A 13,200-nucleotide genomic window follows, 5' to 3' on the forward strand; every position below is an offset into this window, starting at 1 on the left:
TCCAAAATCGTTCTTACTGTTGGAGATAAAGAGTTTGTGAATGCTCCTGCTTGTTCATAGCCACCGCCATTACAACTCATGTTTTCTGCGTCTGTCCAGGACTTAATTTCCGCCCTCAGTATGGCATTATTCACCGTATTCAAGCCTCGTTTTCATTTCTGGTTACTATGGAAACCTAGTGCGAATAGGAGCAGCTTCTTAATGGGGAAGAAGTATCGTGGGATTTCAGGGCTAATGCTGACAGTAGGAAATGACGCAGCCCCAGCATAGACCCAGCATTTTTCTGGCAACATAAGCATGCTGGAAAATTAGGTCTAGCAGCGCATGCTCCGGTGACATAATTTAAAAGAAAATTCTCAAGAAAGCAAGCGGGTAAGAAGAGATTAAAAAATTGCAAACAATACTATAGCCTACAATTATTAATTTAAAGGAAACTGCTCAGAACGGATATACAATTGCTTTAAAATATTAAAGGTTGGCTAAATGTTTTTTAACTGTTTGGGATTTTTTTTTTTTACAGTTTCCATTTTTGATATATAATACATAGCAGTTATTATCATGAATATTACCTGTAAATTTCACAATAAACTCTTTTGGCAGCATTATTCTTCCAAGCTGTGTTATGCTGCCTGCAGGAGTCTAGCCCTTTCATTTATATGTAACCATAAAGTTTGGAGTTGGTTTTCTTTAGTGTTTTACAAAAGTCATCAGCAATGTCCCTGGTATGTATAAAATCCAAAAGAGTTAGGCCGCGGGGACTGTTCGCTCAACTTTGTCCGTCAAACAGTTTCAGCAAACAGTCCGCTCAAAATTAGCATGGACAGACTTGCCCACACACGACGAACGAACAGTTTGCTGAAACCGTGCGCGATGACGTGAACGGCATGTACGACGGGACGGAAAATACGACGTCCTATACACTGCATTACAACTTTCGGCATGTAAATCCTTTCTGAGCATGCGCGGAACTTAGTTTGACGAACAAGCCTACACACGAGGGGACTGTTCGCTGAAACCAAGTTTCAGCGGACAGTTTTTCGGAATTTCCGAAAAACTTTGTTCAGCAGACTGTTCGCTGAAACTGTCCGCTGAAAGCCCACACACGAGCGGACTGTCCGCTGAAACACTGTTCAGCGGACAAAGTTGGGCGAACAGTCCCCGCGTGTGTACGCGGCCTTATACTTAGTCATATACAGGGGAAGTTTATGAGCAACTCACTACAAGGTAAAACTTTTTTTTATTATTGGATAAGGAGGAGATGGATTAGAATACATGTCAGTTTTTATTGCTGCCTAGGTCCCCGTTAGGGCAATTTGCCCTCTATATTTGTCCTTGTCCTGTCCATTATCATTCAAAGTAAAAGTAAAAGAAAACCACACATTTGGGTTGTCTCCATATTAAGTAATAGAGGGGAAATCTTCCAGTGGAGACACTAGAGGTTTCCTTAATTTGCAGAGATTTTCTTTTCACTTCTTGTTTTGGCTATGGGACAGGAAGTGAAAATAGATCTCCCCAATGGGACAAAGATGGAAAAAATAAACCTTATAGGGATTATAACCCTCTCTTACTCCAAATCCAACATGAAAAAGAAAATTTGCCTATAGTTCTACTTTAAGAATTGATTTCTAATTTGTTTCCACACAAGATTCACATAATTTTCACCCAGGATTCACACAATTTTTGAAATGAATATCGCTGGAAATTGCAAATATGTGAATTTTGTATGACAACATTTCTAAATTGGCCCTGTACTGTAGAAAGTAATACTCTTCAGGAACGATCACACTTAAACTTTATCTAAAGCCAAAACTTTTTAACTTCTGCTCTCCGTGCCTCATTAGGGAGATTTCCCTTCATTTCCCCTTTTGTAGACTCAACAGAAAAGTGAGAAGGATATTTTTAAAATGTGAGGGAAATTGCTTTTTGGATTGTTGTTACAGGAACAAATGTTCCCATTGGAAGCTTTCCCCTGTATTCCTGTCTACTGAAAAAAATTGTATTATCCTCACATTCATTCCTTAAGACATTTGTGGTCAGGACAATCTCTCGGACCTCCCAATCAGGAGTGAATCTTCCTAACATGGACAGAAGAAGCAATAAAATCTGCCAGAGGTCCTATTCTATGGTAATGTCTACTGATGTCTTCTTCTACCAATAAGCACAAAGATTGTGTCCAAACCAGTCACAACCATTATTGGGTGTCTGTAGGTACAAACAGTGGGAATAAAGCTATTATTAACATAACATCTACAGCAAGAGTTTTTTTTTTTTTTTTGCTTTTGTTTTGGGGCTGCACATTTTTTGGATTTGTACACATCTGCACAAAAGAGACTACAAAATTAATCAGGCTTTGGTTTATTTATTGCTTATGTTCTTTTTTATTTCGGTGTAGCACTCCCATGACTCTGGCCTTTAAATACAGCTGGTTTGGACAAGCTCACCATTATATAAATGCATATCCTGATTAATAGAGGCCCTAGCAGCACTGTCTTTACATTTTGTGGCAACAAAGATTCTAGACAGGTGCCATTATTTCTCTTGGGTCCTGTATGGAAATGCACCGTGAAAGAGTTAAGACTCTATAAATCATCTTCAAAGTTTCTTTCCTTTCCTCCCTCCCATACTGGAAGACCAAAAGTTACTTTATCTCTGTAGTTCTAAACTCAAGCCTTCACTTGTCCTCTGTCAATCCAGTACCTCCAGATACAGCCATAATCAAGGATCTGACTCCGATAGCTGAAGACAAAACGAAACAACAAATTACAACTTCTTATATAATGTGGTAACACGGTATTCTTCTTATGAAAACACCCTTTTTTGTTGCTTTCATGATGTACATCTTTACATCTAACACCCTGAGGTGTGATGAACAAGCCATTTCAAACTTGTCCAGCAAAAGACGTCCAAGATGTATTTGGCACCAGGAAATATTTATTTAAATGAGGTGTACATTCTGGGGAATGCGTTTGCTAGGAGACAGAGTGACTCCTGGCACCCTCCTGCATAGAAACTGCAAAGAGTTCTCTGGCAAACAGATGGCATCATTGACAAAATGAAATCCTAGGAAATCTCCAGAAGTGATGGAGTTAAGTGAATGCAAAACACTTTCCAGATGTAACTGTCCCTTTAATAGACCAGGCTCTGAAAGCCCTTTAATGTCCTTTTAAATACAATAACTGTTTACTTGTATTATGTTAACATTGCTTATTCTAAGGTATAGAATACTGCAAAGGGTTTTATAATGTCTGTAAATGTTTATTCTGCCTGACAGAGACCCAAAGTGCACTCTTACCTCGCGTGAGACCAGCCTTTGGTGTGCTCCCGTGCAGGTCTGATTTATCACACAATTGTCCATTTTTATTTTCCTTGCTACATAATTCGACTAGTATAAGATAATCTCCAACTGCAATATCTGCTACTAGCATATTAAATGTGGAGTTTACAGTCAACATTTCCATAGCTGTATTTTATATGATCTTTGCCAGTAATACAATGAATGGTATCTTGGTCTATTGATTTCTAATAGTTGCTCTTAAAAGCTATTCCCTGAATCCTCAATATTTCTGTAATAAGTCCTCAGCAAGCTTTACACCCTCATGGTATGGTTACAATGTCACAGTTCATCACTTTCTCCCTCTCTCGAGAATTGGGAGTCTCACACATTTTTCATGTCAGGAATTGCATGACATGACAGCTTTCTTGAAGTGATAAGGGTAGTTTTCATTGAGGAATTTGTATCACTGTAAAACTAAGTGTTTTTGTTAACAGATTACATTGATCTTTTATTTCACATAGCTCCAACTAAATGGGAGGTGCAGTAGGTCGCCATTATGTGATGGTATAACTGTAAAACTATAAGTGTTTATGTTAAGGGATTACATTGACCTTTTTTTTTTTCACATAGCTCCAAAGAAATGGGAGGTGCAGAGGATCGTCAAAATCTAGTATTGTAAAATTAAGCGATTGCACTCACCTGTCATTATGGAGAGAAATATAAAACTGATGTTCTTGAAGCTAGGAGCTTTTATCAAAACCATGGGGTTGATTTACTAAAGGCAAATAGTCTGTTCACTCTGCAAGGAAATGTTCCCTTAGCTTAATTAATGTAGTGAAAAGTCACTTTGTAAAGAATGAGGGGAAGGGGAGACAGCACGACCACCATAGGTGTGCATAGCCTACTGCATTAGGATGTGCACCCCGAAGCTCAAACACACATACTTTTTTCTGCAGCCCCAGCTGCACAGGGCAGTGAATGAATTGGAAGTCCTCTGTGCTGACCAGCTTTCTATTCATTCCCAAATGAAAGCATAGTAAACAGTTTACTATGCTTCAGTTAGGCATGAACACAGTGTCAGGAACCGTGAAACAGACTGAGACAGAAGTACAATCAAATCACACTTGTTTATTAATAAAAATAAAAAGGTAAATAGAAAAAAGCGTAGTCAAGCATAGCCAGAGTCAAGTAGCCAGATCGGGTAGTCAGCCAGTCCAAAGTTCATAAACCAGATCGGGTAATCAGCCAGTCCAGAAGTCAGGGATCCAAGGAGCAACTGCAAGCAGGATAAGAAGCCAAGAGGGATGTCAGCAAGCCAGTCTTGAAACAAACAGCAGGAGATGGTTCCTTGTGATGTGACCAACACGAAGGCAAAGGAAAGAGTGAGTTGGAAGACTTTAAATAGGCAGGTCAGAAGAGCATCATCGGGAACAGCTGGTAACTGTGGAAAGAGAAGAGAGCTGGCAATTAGCCGAAAGCTGAGAGGCCAGCCCAGAGGAGGAAGGGCTAAGCCAGACCTGACACACAGTGAGTGAGTGTGTGTTCACTGTTTTCATTTAGAAAAGCAAGGGGCCGGTAAATTACATACTGACTAGCCTTTTTCCCCTGCTCTCCATCCTGAAAGATCCCCTGCAGCAGCTGAGAGGAGAGGAGGGAAACCAGTAGCACTAGGCAGGGGGGGGGGGGGGGGGCAACAGGGAGGAAGCCTGGGCAGTGGGAGGAAGTGGCATTGTGACTGCACACGCCTGTGGTGACAAACGCTAGCATAGTAAGTTCCAACCAATTTTAATAGAAAAGGATTAAAAGATGTGCACTAACAGAGGTGCATGAGAAACACATATGTAAAAACAAAGAGGAGGATGAGCCTGTAGTAACAGCACTGTCCCAAACATGTGCAGATGGATGGATGGATTGATAGATGAGCCACTGAAGACAGGAGTTGATTTACTAAAGGCTAATAGACTGTGCACTTTGTAAAGTGCAGTTGCCCTCTGCAAGTGCAGTTTGCTCCAGAGCTTAGTAAAGGAGGTAAGGATTCATGTTGCAAATACCCAATCATGTGCAAGGAAACTTTTAAAAACAGCATTTTTGCTTGCACATGATTGGGTGATGGAAGTCAGCAGAAATTCTGCTCATTTACTAAGCTCTGGAGCAACTGCACTTGCAGAGTAAAACTGCACTTTGCAAAGTGCACAATCCATTTGTTTTTAGTAAATCACCCCCAAAGTCCGGATCACTGTACTGCTAGCTGCTGGATGGGGAACTGCTCTGAAAGTCTGATGCCTCAATTTCCTCACTCACAGGATGGATGGCCAATGGATGGTGTAGCCCACCTGATGTCCAGGGTCAAAAGATGCGTTTCGGAGGACCTTCCTCTTCCGCAGCCTCCAATTTTGCAAAGAATAATTATGCACACGCAAGGAACATTTAAAAAAAAAAAAACGTTTTTTTGTTTGCACATGATTGGATGATGGAAGTTAGCAGAGCTTCACCTCATTCAGTAAGGAAAATCCCCTATAAAGTGAACATCCTATTTGCATTTAGTAAATTAACCCCAATGAGTTTGGTTTACTAAACTTTAGTAAACCAAACTTATGGTGTTGTTCAAACAGAATTATTAGACAACAGTCATTTCAAAAAAGTTAAGTTAATTTAACTTGCTGAATGAGATGGAACTATGTTCACTCTGAGCACCCAATCATGTGCAAGAAAAGTTTTAATAAACATGATTTGTGCTTGGATTATTGAATGACTGAAGTGAAAACAGAATGAATTTAATCACACTGTTAAATGAGCATTCAATTTGCAAAGTAAATGTATCTTTAGTAAATCACTCTTATGCGTTTTCATCCCAAGACATAGCTGAACATGTTTTTGATGAACCCATGACTTTGTTGTTGTGCTGTAGTACTTTACAACCATAGACAGACAAAAATGTAAGACCCACTATATACATTACCATACCACAATATTGTGGGATACCAAATTTCAGTTGCATCATATTTCATTGGTGTTTTTGTTCTTTTCTTTCTTTTTTGCTTCTGGATTTTCATAATGGAAGCATTTACTCAGATAGAACTGAAGGTGGATAAAAACTGATTCATGAAAAGGTTATCAATTACATAATTTATGATCCATACCAAGAGAGGTGTTCATGGACTGACAACACTTGGCTTGCAGACTGCCAGTGGTCAACCAGTGGTTGGGGAACACTACTATAAAATACATTAGTTCCCAAGTGGTGCTTGTCTAAGAGCCAGTGTGGCTGTGAAAGACACTGTGATTTACTTTATCCTTCCTCATTGAACTTTAAAATAAGCAATTGCTAATTCAGCTCCTACCATTAGCAATATAGTGCTTTCACAAAGGACAGCATATATCTTTTATAAGCAGAATGACAGGCAAAACAAACAAGACATAAAAAGAGATTTAGACACAAAGAGATATGCGGCTCTCTTAATTCTTTGATAAAGATCCTTACTTATTGTATGAGATGGATAAATTGGCATTTACTTGAAACAGGGAAGAAATAAAAGAAGTGTTTTCAAAGCCACAAAGGATGTGGGGGTCTCAGTAAATAGGAGATTGGTGGGTAAGGGGACAAACTATTCTGAAGGCCATTACCTTTAAGTAGTAAGGATGGTCATTAAATAATGGCATCCTTCACTGCTATCTAAATAGGGTTTTTTCTTTAATTGTGAGACCCAAAGCATATGTAAGTGCATATTCTTGCCACACTCAGACTATCAAACTCTGTCTTTATCTAATGTGATGTGCTGATTATGAAGAGGTTGGAGATTTGAGACATAGGTATTAAAGGACAGCGGATGCAGCTGCAACAAAAGCCTTTAGATCAGGAGCTCCATGCATCACTGATACTCTCTCCTAATTATCAGCCATGTGTTCTCTTTTTCGTCTTTACCAAATAAAGCAGCATCTCCAGTGTTATCACAGCCCCTAGTGCGGCAGTGTTCAGGGACACTGTGGCTGGCTGCATTGGTCTTGTGACACAAAACTGATGTGGTGGCAATTAGGGACACTGTGTCTGGTTGCACTAGTCTGATGACACTGAGCACTGGTGAGGTCAGTAATCAGAAACACTGTGGATGGTATGGGTAGTGAACAAGAACACTTTGGCTGGCTGCACTGGTCTGTGGGACTGTACTGGTGTGGTGGAAAGTAGGGACACTGTCGCAGGCTTACGCTATTTTGATGATACTCTACTGGTGTGGTGGTGATCAGTATCACTGTGGCTGGCTTCATTGGTCTGGTGACACTGTGTACCGATGTGGTATTGATCAGGGACACAGTAGCTTGCATTATTAATGATCGAGGATGCTGTGGCTGGCTGCACTGGTCTGGTAACACAGTACTAATGTGTTTGCAATCAGGGACACTGTGTCAGGTTTACACTAGTTTGATGACACTCTACTGGTGTGGTGATGGTAAGTGTCAAAACAGCTAGATTCACTGGTCTGGTGACACTGGGAAGTGACGTGGTATCAATCAGGGACACAGTTGCCGGCATGGCTAGTGATCAAGGACTCTGTGGCTGGCTGCACTGGTCTGGTGACACAGTACTGATGTATTGGCAGTCAGGGACACTGTGGCTGGCTTACAATGATTTGTTGATTCTGTGCTGGTGTGACAGCAATCAGGGATATTGTGGCTGGTTGCACTTGTCTGGAGACACTGACTGGTGTGGTGTTGATCAGAAACACTGTAGCTGGCTGCAGTGGTCTAGTGACACTGTGTACTGGTGTGGTGGTGATCAGGGACACTGTGACTGGTGTGGTGATACTGTACTGGAGTGGCTGTGATCAGAGACATCATGTCTGTCTTACACTGGTCTGGTGACACGCTATTGGTGTGGCTAGCAATCAAGGACACTGCGGCTGGTTTGGATGCACTGTGAAAAAAGCTGCTGCCACTCACATTCAGGAAACATTTGATTGGAGTGTGAGCAGAAACAGAGCATAGGCTGCAAAATGCATTGCATTTGTTTACATTTGTGACCAATCACAGCGATCATGTGATACAGGGAAAATATATTTCAATTTTATCAGGCCCTGTACCCTGCTCTGTGATCTGCAATGCTCAATGGACACAGAGTGCCCTCTAGTGCACACAAGAGCACTGCGAAGAGGAGGCTTTTTTGTCTCCTGCCCTCAGAAAACCATTGTCTGGCTATTTATATAAAATAGATGGTTAAAGGAAGAACTGAGCTTTAGAAGCTGTGCTTAGAAACAAATGACTAGACACCAGAATTGCCTATGGTGTATCATCGACTAATCTTTACCCATTACTTGCTTACCATGCCTTTTTTCTGCACTGTGTCTCTGTGAGGAGGTGGCCAGCTTGTTAGATGCAGGGATTTGCTTCCTCTGTGCCTCAAGAAAAAAACATTAATGAACAGCACAGTAGTGGCACCAAAATATCTCACTCCAAATCTGAAACTAGACATAAGAGGCAGCAGCACCTTTGTTCTTAAACAGCAGATATATAGCTATAAGATTGTAGGCACACAGGTACCTTGACACACTCACGTACCAGGAATGAAATGCAATTTTCCATTAAAAATGTACAGTTTCCTGGTCGCTGTTAGGTACAATTAACACATTTTCCCTATAACATAGCAAATCTTCACTTTTGGAGTTCAGGACCATTATACTGATTTTGTCCTAGGCCCCTGTGACTGTTAGTCTGTTATCTTCTCGGAAGTACTAACAGTATAGGACAGAATAAAAAAGGCATGGAAGAGGTAAGGAGAATAAAGGGCTCAAAATAAGTAAAAGTTTCATTTATTTGGAGACAAAATTACCTTGGACACAGGGAGCCATGGTGGAGAAAAAGGAAAAAGTTCACTAATATTCTCATTCGCTATCTATCTATCTCTATATATATATATATATATATATATATATATATATATATATAGCTATATAGATCTATATATAGACATATATAGATATATATTTACATCTACCATATTGTAACATATGTTTTTTTTAACATTTTTATATTTTTATATTTTAGATATTTTTATAATTTTAGATTACACCTTTGTTTTCTTTGTATTAATTGTACTTTAAAAAATAAAGCTACAATTTATTAAAAACTTGGCAATTAATGTTCTAACAACAAAATAGCTGTAATTACATTGTGACTGCACAGAAAAGGATTTATTACGTACTATAGAAAACTAACACATTCTGCTTTTACAATTTGAAATTGCAATTTCCAAGCACAAAATTGCTACTTGCACTTACATAAAATATAAATTCCTTCTGGACTCTTTGTGACCAAATGTTACCGTAATATTTTTTTTTGCATATGAATTTGATTAAAAAGTAAAATGTAGCTTCCGTCTATACGACTTGATTTTCACTAACAGTGCCATTGCCATGAAGATTAAAGCACAAAGGTGTTTACTGGGGAAACCGTCACAACATATGCGAACATTGCGCGGCTGATCATTAATGCACTCTGGCAAGCTGTTGTCCAGCAAGTCTCATCATTATGGCATTGCCCTTTTAATGGCCACCCAAATGTTCTGTAATATCAACATTTTATTTCACTTTTTTCTTCTCTCGTTGTTTATTTGAAGCTTTCAACAGGGGCAAGTACTCTAATTCTTGGGTAATCTTGTGAAAACACAGAGAGCGTAGAAAGGTCACATTAAATGGGAGTGTGGAGAAAAAGCACTATTCAGGCTCGGACATAAATCAAGGCACTTTATGTACAGAAAATGTGTTGTGGGGTAGCACAATCCCCCCAAACTAAACCAGTGACATTTAGGACTTTTGTAAGTCTTTTTTAATCATGGGGTAATCCAAACTGCAACTTCTAGAGAAGTCTAAAGCATTAACCCTGAGACCCTGATATATTTCTCTCAAATCAGCATCTGGTAGTCATATAGGAAGGGGGTTAAATTCCTTGGAGACTCCATCAAAGGCTCCTCCACTGACTTGTTTATAAATACATAGATATGTCCATAAATATATATGTATGTTAATGGAGGCTGTTCTAGACATCATGGGACAGACAGCCATAGAAGGTTTTTTTTTTTTTCTCTCTTTTCTTGTCCAGCCATATTGAAACCACTCGTTCAGTCCCTTGTTAAGAAAATGTGCCGTCAGTTATTCAATTATCTGTCAATAAATCCATGGGCAGACTTTCTACACAAAAAGGCATTGAAAGTACAGGGTTAGAGTGTTTGATTGAGGAGCAGCGTTGGGAAATAGGCAGCTGCAGCAACTTTTAGGTAATTGCTTGTTTTCCTGTTTGTCTGGGAAATCCAAATTAAAAGCAAGTTTTACTGGAGCTTGGAACCCAGGGAAATGAAAATATTGTGGTGAAATAAGGCTCCCAAATGGTATTGTACCTAATTGTCATGATATATTTGTGTTCCTTACAATACCTTATTTGTGTGTCTTGTTTCAGCTCATTAATAGCCGAGCTGTCCCTTTTAGCCTCCACAGCCCTGCTTCCAAAGTCTCATGGGTTAATTTAGATCAATATAATCCCGCCTGCTTCTGATGATAATCCTTTTAACCTATGAACTTCTCCAAAACTCATGTTTTTGAGACCAGCGTTACGGAATTTATGAATTGGAAGTCTCTCAGACATTTTTTGCTGTTAAACTGTGAATCATACCATTTCACCACTTATGATTGTCTCTTGCTTAGCTGATGAGAACATTGTTTTCATAGTAAATGAAATCAAGGCCACACAATGGATCTATGGATTTCCAATCATATGAATCCCAAAATATTTATTTGATTCCAATTATTTTGTGGAGATTATCACAGTGGGTTCTACGATGATAATAATAGCAACAATAATAATATTAATATTGAAATTAAAGTAAAAATAAGTATTATTTTATCATTGGGTGACGAGTCACAGGAGTAAATGTCTATCCTTGTTTTCCAGTAGGATCATGTAATCATGGCATTTGTGTGGAATTCATTTTTGTTATAAAGAAAAGATTATCCTATGTGTTCTGTTAATATGGGTCTCCTTCAGGCCTGCACATTGGCCATTTTCCCGGTGGGGCTGGCATTGCCAGGCTGCATGTCCATGTGAGACTCAAAGCAGCTGTGGTAGCTGGGCTGCTCCTTAAGCCCACGTCACTTATCTGGCCTCTCCATGGCCAGCTGACCACCTATTCAGTTTAGCAGTCGGGGCCAGGCGGGAAAGGAGCTTAAATGGATCCAATTGCCTGATGCCGCCTGCTGCCTGCGGGACCGGAGAGAAAGTGAGAGCCAGTGCAGCCCCCTGCTTGCCTGAATAGGAGGAGTGGCAGGGGCAGCTGCAAATAGAGAATTTTTTTTTCATATTCCTCCTGCAGCCACTGAATGTCTGCAGGAGGGAGAGGAGGAGAAGGAGGCATTCAGTGTCTGCAGGAGGAATATGGAAAGAGTAATTCCTCTATATGCAGATGCCCCACCACCCCTCCTATCCAATTTCTTTTGCTGCCCCCCATGCTCTAAAGCCCTTCTGCTCTCCCTCCAGCCCCCCCAGTGTTCTCTGGCTCCCCAATGCCCTTTAGCTCCCCCAGTGCTATCCTCAGCCCTTTGATCTCTGCCCCCCCATGCTCCCTGCCCTCCCCCCAGTGCTATCCAGCCCCCCTGTGCTCTCCAGCCCCCCCACCCTTCAGTTTCCCCCACTGCTCTCCAGATTCCCCCATGGTCTCTAGCCCCCAGTGCTCTCCAGCTTCCTCCGTGCTCTTTGGTTCCCCTAGAGCTCTCCACTCCCCTGTGCTCTCCACCCCCATGCTCCCTGGCCCACCCCATTCTTTCCAGCCCCATGGTGCTCTCCAGCCCCCCCGGTGCTCTCCAGCTCCCCTCCATGCTCTCCAGGCCCCCGGTGCCTCAGGCTCCCCCTGAATGCTCTCTGACTCCCCCTATTGTTTTCCAGTTTCCCTCCCCCAATGCTTTCCAGCTCCCCCAGTGATTTCCAGCCCCCCAGTGCTCTCTGGCTCCCCCAGTGACCTTCAGCTCCCCCAGTGTTCTCCGGCTCCCACCCCCCAGTGCTCCCCTGGCCACCCCAGTGCTCCCCAGCCCCCCCAGAGCTCCTCACTCCCCTGTGCCCTCCACCCCCATGCTTTCCGCCAACCTCCATGCTCTATGTCTCCCCAGTGCTCTCTGCCCCCCTGCTCTCTACCCCCATGATCTTCACTCCTGCCAGTCCTCTACACCCCGCCAGGCTTTCCACCCAGTGTTCTCCCCCCCCCCCCCCAGTGCTCCCCAGCTCCCCCCTGCTCTCTGCCCCTCGTGCTCTGCAACCCCACCAGTGCTCTCTGCCCCTCAAATGGCAATTTTTTATAACACTTCAGGAAACTAAAATTACATGCATTTAGGATTTACATCTACCTTAAGAACTGCATTGTAAATAAGTCAATAAAAGTTTTCATGGCATTCAGCTAGTACTCTATACATAAAATAAAACTATATCCTGTTTTTCTGCATTTGCCTTATAAGAATCAATTATAACTTAAAATACAAAATAGACAGCACATTAATTTAAAGTCATTACCATAAAATTAAAGCATCTAATGGCAAGCAAGTCATTGTCTAACTCAAGATCCCATACTAATTCTGTTGCAGTGATATCAATTGCCATAAATATAAATATGTACATTTTCACTTTCCCAGAACTAATATGAAACCTGTAAGAACTGTTGCTTCCATCAGAGACTTATAAAGGCGGGTGTTTTGCTTATTTGTTCCTTTAAATACCTTGCTATTAAATTGTACTTTTACCTTTAACTGTAAAGACCAAAGAATTCGAAAATTAATATCCTGCAGCTTGCCAGGCCTTACATGTAATGGCTGTATTTGTTTTTTCCTTTATTTTCTGCTTGGTGACACTGCCAATAACGCACTTCCTGTCACTTACTGTTAAGCAGGTGCTTACAAGTT

The sequence above is a fragment of the Lithobates pipiens genome, unplaced genomic scaffold, assembly GCF_037356315.1.
Source record: "Lithobates pipiens isolate NorthernLeopardFrog02 unplaced genomic scaffold, aLitPip1_a1.2 Scaffold_3, whole genome shotgun sequence".
Lineage (NCBI taxonomy): Eukaryota > Metazoa > Chordata > Amphibia > Anura > Ranidae > Lithobates > Lithobates pipiens.